This window comes from Diorhabda sublineata, chromosome 11, assembly GCF_026230105.1.
Source record: "Diorhabda sublineata isolate icDioSubl1.1 chromosome 11, icDioSubl1.1, whole genome shotgun sequence".
NCBI lineage: Eukaryota > Metazoa > Arthropoda > Insecta > Coleoptera > Chrysomelidae > Diorhabda > Diorhabda sublineata.
In genome coordinates this window covers 11,403,370-11,417,312 of record NC_079484.1, presented here as the reverse complement: position 1 = coordinate 11,417,312, position 13,943 = coordinate 11,403,370, and the positions used below count along the sequence as shown (strand labels likewise).

The 13,943-nt window shown below is 30.9% G+C and overlaps 1 protein-coding gene across 1 annotated transcript in view; it reads right to left on the bottom strand.

The window, feature by feature from the left end:
• Positions 1-12,116, bottom strand: part of LOC130450486 (eukaryotic translation initiation factor 5-like) — a 33,642-nt gene extending 21,526 nt beyond the window's left edge. The window contains exons 1-2 of the mRNA XM_056788887.1: positions 11,578-12,116; positions 4,904-4,994 (exon numbers count right to left, since the gene is read on the bottom strand). The gene's annotated coding sequence lies outside the window, so the exon portion shown is untranslated. The remainder of the gene's footprint in view (positions 1-4,903; positions 4,995-11,577) is intronic.
• Between the last annotated feature and the right edge of the window lie 1,827 nt (positions 12,117-13,943).

Genomic DNA, 13,943 nt, shown 5'->3' with positions numbered 1-13,943 from the left:
GCAAGAAGAGAATGAAGACGAAGAAATAATTGTCGAAGTAGAATTAGACAATCATCTTATATAATGACATGTGGAAAAAACAACCAATTCCACTTTAATCATTAGCAATATTACTATTCTTTCAATTGATAGGATACGATCTGATCAAACTTTCTTTATTACAATAGATCGTGGAGTATACCTACTGGGGAAACCACGTTAAAAAAATTGCTCCAAGTACATTACATCATAGGTGGTGCCGAAATGTGTGCATATTATGTAAAATTTTCTAATGATTAAAACCACGTTATCTCACGAATGGTGAGTCGTAAGAGAAAAAGTGAATCGATCATTTTTGTAGAGAATTGTATGATCTACAACTTTTGTCTGACCTACTTTCGCAATAATACTTAATGTTTCCAAGAAAAATGAAAAAAACCTTAATTTTGTACTTTTGACCTTGAATAAATTTTTTTGCAGAAGTAGGATCGAAGGGAACTTTTTACATTTATAATGATATATTTAATGTCTCTGTCAATTTTCAGCTCTATGCGAATTTTGTTTAAGTCAAATGTCTATTTTGACTGGACTAATTTTGCTGAAAATTACTGAAAACTCACGCACAAATGTTAGGAGTATTTCCAGCGAACTAAAACCGCGCTACTTCAGTGTGTGCTACTTGACAAAAACAAAATGCACACTTATCATATTTTGAAAAAATACTAGCATTTTGTTAGTTTGAGAAAATTTTTCGAATATCTTCTATTTGGAGACGAAGCCACGTTTAATAAAAATGATTGTGTTAAAATGCAAAACTTTCACTATTATTTAACAACTAATCCATATCACATAGTGACACACAGTCAAACTAGATGGTTATTGAATGTGTAGGGAGGTAGTTTTTCGAATTTGAATGCTGAGATGTATTTAGATTTTCTAGTTATCCAATTACCTCTTCATCATCAAAGATGTGGTTTTTGCTTGATGATGCGTCTGCTCAATCTAATCAATAAATTAATGGTGGACAGAATAAACTATTTCCTGGAAGATAAATCGGATGAAATGGACCAGTGCAGTGGCCATCAAGGTCACCAAATTTAATAAAATTTTTCTCACATTAAGAATTAAGGGTACAAAATATCTCTAACAAGGGAAGAGAATACGAAAGGTATTTAGGAATGTTTCTATAAAAATGCTTCGTAATATGAATAACTCCTTCATTTGGAGGTCATTTCGAATACCTATGAATATCAAGATACGTATATTGTAGTAGATAGGATAGTTTTTGATTTTTTGATTAGTGTAATTTATTTGTAATATACTTGTTTTTTGTTTGTATGTCAGTTTTTGACAAATAAATCATAACTCCCACAGTTAATTGTTAAATGTTTAGATATGGGAAGATTGTGTTGCACATAAAAAGCAAAATATCTCAAGAACTAATAATATTAGGTATAGAAAATGCTCGACAAAAAATGAAGTACTTTTCAATATTGACATAAAAACAGGGCGATTCATTTGAAAAAACCGTAAAAATAATGTATTTTGATTCAATGAATATTAACGAAGTAAATAGATTTTCAGAATTTTCACTACTATTCGAAAGCTTTGGCCTCAACAGTCTCATGTTTCAATTTTTCTTACGTTGACAGGGTATAGAACTTGTTACGATTTTCATGGAAAACATTTTAAATACCCTTAAAACATACCATAATAAAATATAGGGTATTTCATTTAAAAAAATGTAACTTTGATATGACACAGTATTTTATAACACCCTGTAAGATTGTAAATAGTTTTTAAATATGAAGACTAATGATAGCTATAATCCTTCGAATTTTCAAATTGATATCTAAAGATCAAAGGAGGCACTATATTTTATATTTTTTACTTTTTTAATGAGAATTATGATATCACAAATAAAGAAAATTAATTCCTTTCAATTTATGTGCAAGTAGAAAAACTCGTTTCAACATTTTGTAAGATCAGTGAAAATTAATATTTTTGAATGATTTTTTAAAAATTATCTATATTTAATGCCGTATAAGGTAGTGTTTTCAAAAAGTAAAATGCAGTTTTTCAAATTTCTAAAAAACCAGTTTGAAAATTTTTCACAATTTTTTTAAATTTCGTCTTTCATAGCTACTGGAGTCGTGCATTTCATCCAAAAAGAATTTAACAAAAAAATTCTGGAAATGACAGCGTAGATGAAAATGCTATTCAAAGTGTTTTGGTAGATTCTACAACAACAAGGCGAAACATTCACAGACAGAAGCTTGAGATAGAGCCGGGTAAAATCGTAACGGCCCCAGTCTTACAGGAAAATTCCGATACCCAAGTTGTCCAAGAAATAGAAGATGCTGAATATTTCTCTGTAGAAAATGAAAATTTTGAGAAAAGTAGCGTTTTTGCTGGTTACGGTCTTAGGAGCTAGTCGAAAAAAAAGTGTATACGTATGTCTCAATAATTCAGGAAAGAACGAACGAAGGAATGGAAGTATCAGAATATGGGTATGAAATCCAATGATGCTACGAAAAACATTTTTAAAGCAGTGGAAGATGATCAATTTGTTGTTGATAAATTTGATATTTTAGATGTACTTCCATATCCTAAAATAACAGATCAAAATGGTATAGTTATATACACATTTCAAAAACGTTAGACCATTTACCTAAATTTAAATTAACTTTTGGTTTTTTTAGAAATTATATATTTTTTCTATGATCTAACTTTTTCCTTTCTTACCTTGGACAACTATTTGATATATAGATATTTTATTTGGTTAATCTTGTTAAAAACACATTCCTTTTTTTATTTAATAAAGATTTTCAATATTTGATTAATTAGCCGCTGCCAACAAAATTATGTTTCCTGTCTGTAAAATAGTTTTGTATGAAAAAGCTGCTTATCACATGGATATAAGATATTTTAAATTTCTTTCAGCTTAGAAACTTTTATTTTGTTGGCTACAGTATAAAGTGTTTGACAGTGATCAATTTCACCCAAGCGATTAATTTTATCCCGAGATATTTGAGAATGAATAACTTTAAAAGTGTCGAGAATATTTAACCCGGGGTCAAATGGATCATTCTACATATATGGTTGGATTAGTATTTAGTTGCTATATAAAAGAGATGATCAAATTCGACCTAAATCAAGTGTAAATTTGATCAAGTCCATTTTGGTATTTTTTAAAGAAACTGGAGATAATTTTAAAATTGTGGTGCTTGGAATCTCTATAAATCAATCAAATAAAGCCATCTGAATTTCTTTAAATAAATATCTTACATTTAAATATTCTATATATCAAACAAAAATTTTAATAATAAATCCTAGTCCCAAACTACGGTACACAATTTCTAGCTCTATTTTTTACGAAGATGGTCCCAGAAGTACCTGGCATGGCGGTAGTTGCGAGATAATAGATATATAAATACGACTGGATTAGAAAGTACACAATCTATAGAGCATATGTTTCAAGTCTGAAGACACCACGTTGTTTACTATTTGTTCGGTAGCCATCTACAGTGAACATTTTCAGTGAATTTATAAACATGGAAAAAATTGGTCATTCTTTTGTGATACAATACTGTTATTTGAAAGTCATTAGTCCAACTAATATAAAGGCTGAACTAGATTCTACTATGGATGAGACTGCTCCTTTGTTATCAACAGTAAAAGATTGGGTAACAGAGTTCAAAGAGTTTAATCGAGGCCATACGACCTGCGAAGACCAGTCTTAAAGAAAATTCACACTGGATGATCGTCGACTGAAAGTGCGCGATCTAACAGACATGGTAGGCATTTCAAAAAGTGGAGTACATCGCATATTAACATAAATTTTGGACATGAGAAAGCTGTGCGCAAGATGGGTGTCGCGTTTGTTCTTAATGTTTTTCACTGTTTCTTAACCATAGATGGAACATGGGTCCATCACCCGAAACAAAAGAACAATCAAAACGATGGACTGAAAAGAGAAAACCGGCTCCAAAGAAGGCAAAGACCGTTCCATCTGCAGACAAGGTTATAGCATCGGTTTTTTGGGATGCGCGTGAGATAATTTCCATTGAATGTCTTGAAAAAGGAAAAACTATCCACGGTGAGTATTATTGAGAAGAAATCAAGCAAAAACGGCCGCATTTGGATAAGAATAGTGTTATTTCATCAAGACAAGGCACCAGCTCACACATCCGTTATTCACTATATTTAGTCTCCTCGGATTATTTTCTGTTACAGACTTAACAAAAAGGCTCGATAGTCAAAGATGAAAAGATGATGTCGGCAGTTAATGGCTATTTTGAGTGTATGTAGCTAAAAGGAGATTACGTTGAAAAACAAATATATTTTTGTCCAAAATTTTTGTGTTTTCTTTGTTGGGTCAGGTACTTCTGGGACCATCCTCGTATAGTTCAAATGAAAAACGCCTGGCTAACGATATGAGTTTTTTATGCAAGTTACGTCAATGAACATTGTTTATTAAGCTTTATTGTATAACGCCGACGAGGCACTTTGTAAAACATATAAATATTGTAAACTTGTAATAGTATCAGATTCTGTTTTGTCAATGTATTGAATAAACGTTTCTCAACGTGTAATTCGTTTTTAAAAACGCCTTCTCGAAGTTCAGTAACGTAATTTGCATATCATATTTTTTATCCTAGCCTATCACATTATCAAGTACGCGAATAGAAAAATCAAACTTTGCAAATATGAACAATCTAATATATTGAATTTTAAAAAATCCATCAGTGCAGCCACTGCACTTTTTTTTAATAAAATTTCAAATATAGCAAATATGCAGCATCTGTTAAATCTTCTTACCACCTTTTTTTGTTTATGACATATTCAGATCATATTTCGATCTTATTTTATATATTATTGTAATTACTTCAATATGTTCTCTAGTTTAATTTGCACGACTCACCTGTAACAGTTAAGCTCATATCGCAACAAAGTCATGCACCTCGCTTGTTTGGGTCCTGAATTCCCAACTATGCCTATAATACCTAATGTCTCTAAAAAAGAAGATTCTGTTAATAGTAAACATTATAAAATCATCATTTATTTTTAGAGCTTAAGAAATAACAGTACTCCTCAACCCCTAATCAAAAATTCCTATTCTCCAATACAAATTTTATCGTATTATAAAATTTCTAAATATACGTATATTTCGCATTGGAATAATAGCAAACAGTACGATGGCCGATGGCCAAGGGCTTCAAGTTTATATAGTGGATGAGAAAAGTATGAATTATAGAGGTAAGGAGAACCGTTTTGAATGGAGAGAAAGCTGAAAAAGTACTCAAATTATTATTCGAAGATTCACCAAAACCGCGCTAGTGAGGTATTCTGGCCGAAAAAGTTAATAATTTACTTGGCGGTGTAGTTGAAAAATATACAGTATTTAAAATCTCAACTACTTACGTAGTCAAAAATTTGGCAATTATACCTTTTAAATTTTTTGATATTAACACGCTTTTTCAAAAACCTTATTATAATGTTGTCAATTTATTGACTTTATGGTTGTTAAAATAGTTATTACATTAAAATAAGAATTTAATTTAATATTCCACATAATTTCTGACGCTGTTTTATAAATTTTTCCACTTGCTACTAGAGCGCCCCCTTAATTTTATCCCTTTCCATGGACACTTTTTGATGCACTAAGATAGTTCTCCTTACCTTCATGTTTCATAAATTGTAGGTAAAGTCGAAAGCACAGGTTTTCACTAAAGCTACAAGATCTCTCTGACTATACAATAAATAAGTTATTTCACTTATTACAAACATAGAATAAAAATAAATAGGGAGTTTGAATTCTTTGACTTAAGCTTAGGACTTTGGTTGCTTTACATTTGCCAACTTTTTCAGAATCTCTACGGGAGGTAGCTGCCCTTTCCTGTCCCTTTCGCAGATAATATGGACAATTCCAAGATTATAATGGACAAAATCAGTAGTGTTCGGCACAGAAATTATTATAATTAATGATTGTACGTAGTCAACAAATAATCATACAAAACATATTTAAATATTTGAACTAATCACTAAATGCAAAGAAATGACAATACATATTACAATAATTTCTTTTTTAGCAAGAAACATCATTAAATCTACTATTTATGACCAAATTGCTGTTAAAATTAAATGAACTGAATGGAAACCTAGAAATGTGGACCTAAAGTAGGTATTCGATGGATATACCACATTACCAACCAATTTGTACTGAATACTGCTTCCGCCCGAAGATAATTAAAATCATAGAAACACGTAAAAGCTTTCAAAACTTCCGTGAATCCCACTGCTCGCAGATAAAACAATTTTATGTTTTGACTATGAAGGGCATATAGGTACTTCTACTCTCCATTGTTTTGACGAAGGTCATTCATAGAATCTTATATCCAAAATGAAAATTCTATCAATTTTTTTACAGATTACATTATACTAATCATATTTTTGGTTATATTAAGTTATTATTTTTAATTTATCACCAATAAAATATTCGGTTTCCTCATTCATTTTGAAAGAAAAAATACCAATGTACAAATAAATATTGATACAAATATAAATAAAAAATTTCGGGTTGTTTATTCAAATACCTAGCGGCATGACAGCAAATGTAGGTAAAATTTTCTGTCTATTAATGGTGAGGTAAATGAGGCTTGATAGGGACAGTGTGGCCACATGAGAGGCCGCCATGTTTAACCCAAACTACGAAATAAATTTGTACCTTATATGTTTAGTTAAAAGTACTATTAAACTCTTAAGAATTTTTTTTATTGAGTATTTGAGAATATTTTGATTTTATAAGCGTTATTTTGAGAAGAATAAATACTAAATCAGCAGAGTTTGAGTTAAACACGGCGATCAATGTCATGTTGCCACACTGTCTCCATTAAGCTAATGTATTATGAATCGGCATTTATTCTTAGAAACATCCTTATAAATTTCCTCTCATCTCTCAATTTCGGACTGTCACATTCAAAATTTTTCTTTTCTAAATTATTACTAGGTTACTAAATTATTATTTGCGAATATTACAATAATTTAGGTATACACTAGTAATAATAAATATCAGTTAAAAGTTCCCTTACCTTTAATTTTCTCTATTCAAAACGATGCTAGGTATAATCAACACTTTTCATAAAATGGAAATAGAGGATTTGACAGATGACAAGTGAGAACAATAACTAGATGTCGTATTTTTATATAAAAATAATTTACCTCAAATATTTACTCATTCCAGAATTATCTATATTCATTACAAAAATTTTGAAAAATTACTGCGATATGTATTCATCGGGTTTGCAACTTTTTCTCTTGAAATTAATATATTATTACAGTTGAAATATTTAATTCTTGAAGCAGAGCGTTAGCTGGATACTATGCATACCGTCAATGCGCCGGTAGTTCAACATTGATAATAAAAGTGATATGATCACAACATAATTTTCGATTATAAAAAAATGACAAAAAGTGACAGATATATGTTATTCATTTTTTTAATAAAAAATCTATGTCAAATTAAGTAATAGGTATCAACCACTCTTTGCAAAATTAAAATTTCATTAATCAATATTTCTAAATGTCCTTGTTGGGTTTTATCCATATATTTCTTGCTTTTTTCGATATCTATCATACACAATATCTTATTTGAAACTAAAACTTCCTAATCTCCCTATCTCTTCTAAAATATTAAATAGACAAAACAAAAAATAATTAGATTATTATATACAAAAAACTACAACTGTGAAATCCATGTACCTATCTTCATTACAATGGTCTCTTATTACATGAGGCATCCAGCTATTTATTGGATTTCACACTAATTAACTTGATCCTGATCATATGACAATCTGTAAAAACTTCTATTATTCAATTTGATTTCTATTTTATGGATTTTCTTCAAATTGTTTACTAATAAAAAACCAAGGTCCTTGAGCTTTTTTTTCAAGAAAATTCGGTACCATATTTTCTGCTATTCATTGTTAATTTTGAGTCTGTATAAATCTGTGCACGAAATCACATTTCACTTTTTTATTTTTAATATTTACCAACATAATTCTCTTCCTTGAAACGAGGTATAAATACCAGGAGAACATATAAGAGCGTAAAATCACTGTCAAAGCAGAATATCACATCATTTTATTCCTGATTCTAAATGACTATGTTTATGAATAAAATATTGCATTGTATTCACTGCACTGTTTTCAATCCATTTCTAATAATAACATGAATAACTATTATGATAAGAGGAAAGACATAACATAATATTTTACATTGTTGCCAGATTGAACTTTTTTTCTAGCTATTAAATGGTATTAAATGTTATATCAAGTTTAAGTATGAGATTTTCAACAATTTTCATTGCTCCTATACATATAACTCAGTATAGGTACCAAAGATTTCTTAAAAGTATACTTTGTCAGAAAGAATAATTTTCTTAATAAACTTATATTACCAAACATTTACAATATTGCTTGGAATATTGAAATCTCTTAGAGATAATGGAAGTAGAGGTTATTAGTAGTTCATAATTTGAGGCATAAAAGTGTGAGGTTGTAGTTATAGGTATCCTTACCTGAAAGTGTAGTACATAAGTGAGCCTAATCGCATACATTCACCTTTCCACTGACTCAAATCATGATGTAAAGACTACAAGGTGTGTTCTTGCGCAGCCGGATAGCCACAGCCAATGAGAGGCTTTCCCTCTATCGGCCATATTATTCTTCTGGCCAATCAAATCAATGCGGGAATTTGAATCTTTTCGTTTTAAGTTTGTTATGAACTAAACGTCGAGCAGCGATTGTGATACAAAAATATCAAAAATTAATTCCTGCATATGGTAAATTGGGCTTTTTATTGAAAGTTATTTCAATAAAAACAATTCTCAAATTAATGTGAATTCAATAATTTCAAATACATTGCAAAACTTTTTGCCATGTAACGAATGTATATTATATTTTTTTTCATTTAACAAGGAGAATTAGATAATAAATAAAATGCATTGTGTGTTTTTTAACAATTTATTAATAAAACAAATTGTAATTATGGAGCTACTTACAAATATTTTATAGTGACACAGCATTTCTGCTATTTTTTTTACACTCATGTTGAATTTTCACTGGTAGATAGATTGTCAGTTGGCACTGCATCTTTAGATAACACATGGACATTTGTATCTCCACTAACAATCAAGTGCTCGGGCTTTTGCACATAGCAACAAACAATAAATATTTGATCAATGTTAAATCAACCGCCAAAAACATATAGGATAAACTTGTAAACACTTACCGTGTTGGAGATTAAGTTGTCTTTCTCCACAAACTTTCGTTAAGTAATTTAATATCTTTTTTAGGAAATCTATGGAAACTAATATCTTTACTACTACCATTCTTATTGTTATTTGTGGATGAAGGGACAGAACAAGAAGGCATTTTAATTTCAATAACTACTCTATACACTCAATGTAAATAAATATAAATCAGTCAGCTGGTGACAGCCTATATGGCGGAAAGTGAGACTGCACAGTAGATGTCGTAAATTGGTCTTCAGTAAGAACACACCTTGTAGTCTTTACATCATGAATCTTGAGTCGAAATTGACCGTGTCAACGATTTTACCTCAACTGAACTATCTATTTACTTGTGTAAAGTGCGCATAGAGAAATTAATATTCGATGAGATCTCGATCAACCCTCATTCCTTATTAATAATATAAAATGATTAATTGAAGAGCTCTGGTCAGTGCTTTACTTTATTTGGAAGATGAAAAGAGGAAAAGAAAATGAAGACACTCTGTTCATCCTATTTTCGGCAACAGATTAATAAATGGAGTTCCATGGTACCTTGAAGAATTGTCCTGATAATTTTTTCGACTTTCACAGAATGACTGAAAGAAGTATCAATTAAATCATTTTTATAATTGGTCCACACATAAGTCTTGTTTAACCCATCTTGAGAGAACTTCTCGACATATTTTCTACCATATTTTATTTAGATTAATGTCTAAATATTTCTTCAATGACTTAACATACAGGGCCGATAGTCAAGCGATCTTGAAGGTCCTGAAAGCTATTAAGTGCACATCCAAAAGTGCAAACAAAGTCTAAAAGCATTAGCTAGCAAAAACAAAGTTATCCTAATTTTGCTACCAGGCCAACAGGGTATATCACGCAAAGAAGAAACAGACAGGCTTATCAAAAAAGGAACAACGACTGCATATCTAGTACCAGAGCCCAATTGTGGTCTCATGAGAAGCCACATGAATAAAGAACTGAACAGATGGCTAAATAATCAGATAAGAGTCTCAATGGAGAAACACGCCAGGCTATACACTACCCAAATAATTCATAATAATATCATGAAATGTAAAGTGTTGTACAAAATATCTTTTAGGTATAGGTACAGAGTGGCCGTAAAACCAAAATGACTCCCAAAACAATCCCTTCTCTATACATTCAATGAAGTACTTGACATCATCTATGAAGACAAGTCCCGCCATTTCGAGAGCACCTGAATAACTTTAGGTTCATCCAAAACCTCTAAAACACAACTGACCTGATTAGAGCATTTAGTGTTTTGTATTCACACTCCAATACAAGGCTATGGACACTGTTTGATCAGAAGGCAGTTGATGTGTTTTCATGATTTTTTAATCGAACAACTATCAGCCGAGCTGTATGCACATTCCCATTTGATATATAGACTTTTGTCAAACAACCAAATATTTGCGCAATTAAAAGTTGTATATATATGCCTAGCCTAACATCTGTGGTATTTTTTGGCATTGTTTTAGATATTTATATAGTTTTTTTTGCAGATTATCTGATTTTTTCCAAATTGAGCTGATAATATCAGCTTACCTGTTCTAACTTTGAAAAGGTGGGTCAAATAGAATGATAAACTGAGAAATTCAATCAGTTTATTGTATTCTAATCCAAAATGCACTTGTCAATAAGAAAGTAAAATAAAAATAAATTCGCAAATAATAATCACGATGTTAATCACTAGGTACTAATCAAAAAATAAGTTAATATACCTTCAAACTTATTAATTATTTGTCAAATAATTATTAATAACTGAGTTAATTCCGTAAAACGTAAACGTTGGTAGTGAATTGGTAAGGGGGGATGTATATATCTCAATTAATCCGATTTCATTAAAATTAAATGGGATATAGTTTTAAATGATCTACACTTAAAATAAATAGTTCAAATTATCTGAGATTTCATGCAAAGAAACAATAGATTGAGGATGTAACTGAAGTCTTAAGTCAATCCCAAATACTCAAGATATGTGAATATTCAAAGACATTTATGACAACACTTGCAATAGAAAATAAATAAAATATTATATATCAGTATATACTTGTAGCAAAGTAAAATTTTATTCTTTTCACATATAGATAATAATTGAAGACAGTGTTTGAAAAAATAGGTTTAGTAAATTTGTGTAGTGAGTTTAATGAAAATAAGCTTTCGTTAAAATCTACATAATAAGTACGACATAAGATTTATTGCAGATTTGTGAATGCTCAAATTATTCCTATATAGGGATAATATAAGTTTAATTTAATATAATGACAGCTTAAATTACTCACCTTTAGATAATCCAGAATATTTATATTAAATAATCCAAACACTATGGTAAACGAACGTGAAAGAGTTCAGATTGTAAGGAAAGATTTCTCACTTCTGAGAGGTTACTTGATTTAATAACACACAGAAAAATATAAAGATTATGCCAATAGGAATACTTGGTAATCATGAATAATTTCACAAGATGTGGAGTATCGATTAACTTTAAAAACATTCCAAGAGAAATTATTAGTTTTTTCATAACAAATCAACCACCGTATTACAAGTTAGGTTAAAGATGATGCTGTTTATAAATATGCATAGTTGCCACAACCATTTACAATATCAAAATTGAAACATATTTTTTCGTTCATTAATTTTAAAAAACAAAATAATTTTCGCAAGGGAAATATTGTGATTGCTGAAAATGTAGTGAATATTCTAACTTAAAACAGTTTATATGTAAATAATGAAACACATTCTTTCAAAGTTCTTGAACTTTTTCCTCTCTTTGTAGAAATATTTGTAAAATATTGGGATGTTTGAATTTGACGGGTGGAACAAGAAAATGTCAAAATTGCCAGCAGAGTAGTAAGACAGGAAAATTGTGTTATATATGTTCAAGTAAAATAACACTTAATACGGTTTCAATATTATAACATTGTTTTATAATAAGCCGGTGAGTTTTGCAGGAATGAAATCGACACCTATCTTACGCTTATAAGTAGTTGACTCTCATTGGGATCCAATGTTTATGTCACAGAGGTTAGATGGCTATCTAGCATCTGTGGTTTATATACGAACTACTTTTATAAAAGAAGAAGATAAATACCACAGATTTGCCAATATATCTTTTAAAATTGACAGGAGCAAAATAGTACGAGTCTCTTAAAACCGAATATGTAATACTACTATACGGACAGTTTTTGTAAGTGAAATGTTCCGATTAAGGAAGACAGAATGACAACGATTTCTCTATCTTCTGAGGTTTCAGCACGGTTCTTCGCATTCTCAAGCATGCGCAACCTGTACGAGGTATCATCTGGAACGAGAGAGAAAATAGTATATTGTCGGCATCTTAATAGTGGGACATTCCACTCCTGTCTCTCTTTTATTTGTACCTCGGGAGTATGGAGGGTAGAGAGTAGAAGTATTGGTTATGGGAAAAAAGTTCAAAAAGTATCCAGCTGTATAGGATAAATAACAGTTCAAAACAGAATAGCACATGTGTGGACAAAGGGTATGGTATGAATGTAGCAGCTGTAGATGAATTGAAGTATGCAAAGTTAAAAAAATTAATTGACTTCTGACTCAAGCATTTTATTATTGAAAATATCAATGACTTGCCTAGTACAAAATAATAGCTTTGTTCTCGGTATGTCTTTATTTAAATTTATGAACATCTGAAATTATAATTTGAATGTAAAACTAGCTAGGATAATAAAATATATATAATATTCACTTTACTACATAATTTAATATTTTTCTTCGGGACTTTGTTAACTGACGATGGACTACATAGAATCTCGTAGTTCCATTTTTTTTTGACGAGCACTATTTGAGACACTCATGGACTAGTAGATGATTCTATTACTTTCTCCACTTCCATCTCTCCAATTATTCTTTCAGCTTCCTCTCTCTTTGCTCTTGGTAGTCTGCGGCTGCTTGTCTGATTGGCTTGGCATCACCAGTATCAATTTTGTGTTTGATGGCTGATGTCCTACCACCCTCCCCTTCTTTTGGTACTAATAGGTCTTTATACTGATATAAGATAAATTCCCTCATTTTTCTTTTCTCAGCTCGATTCAAGAATTGGCCAGCTACTGACGTCATCTGTTCGAATCGGTTATGGAAATTTTCCGTTATTGTCGTTTGGCTTACTATAGACGTTTCTGGTACGCAACCCTGGTTCCCTGTTTTATGGTAATCGGGTTATCATTTACATTTATTACACGTGCTGGAATCTCTAGTACTAGTCCTACTCTGCTAACCTCTTCGTGGTGGTTCCATAACCAATGTATATTCTTCCATGAACTCCTGTAGCCGCACTACTATTATGGTTTCGCTTCGTGCAGGTAGAGCAATATCTTCCTGTATAGCTGCCTACACCGTGTTACTCTCAGAAGGATGAAGAAATACTTTTTCAGAAACCACTTTAATGGTTCTGTTTGTAAAGTCCGATTGGAAACTATAAGGATTCATTACTTCCATTTCCAGAATCATAGTCAACTTCACAGCCCATGTCGGGGACGAGCTCGTAATAATAATTAACTGGCCAATGGTTTAGGTATTCTTGATATTTGTATAAAGTCAACAACCTCGTTTTTTTCAAATACAAGTACGTAGAAAAACACATAGGCCAGAGATAACCCAGGTCCGATGATACATT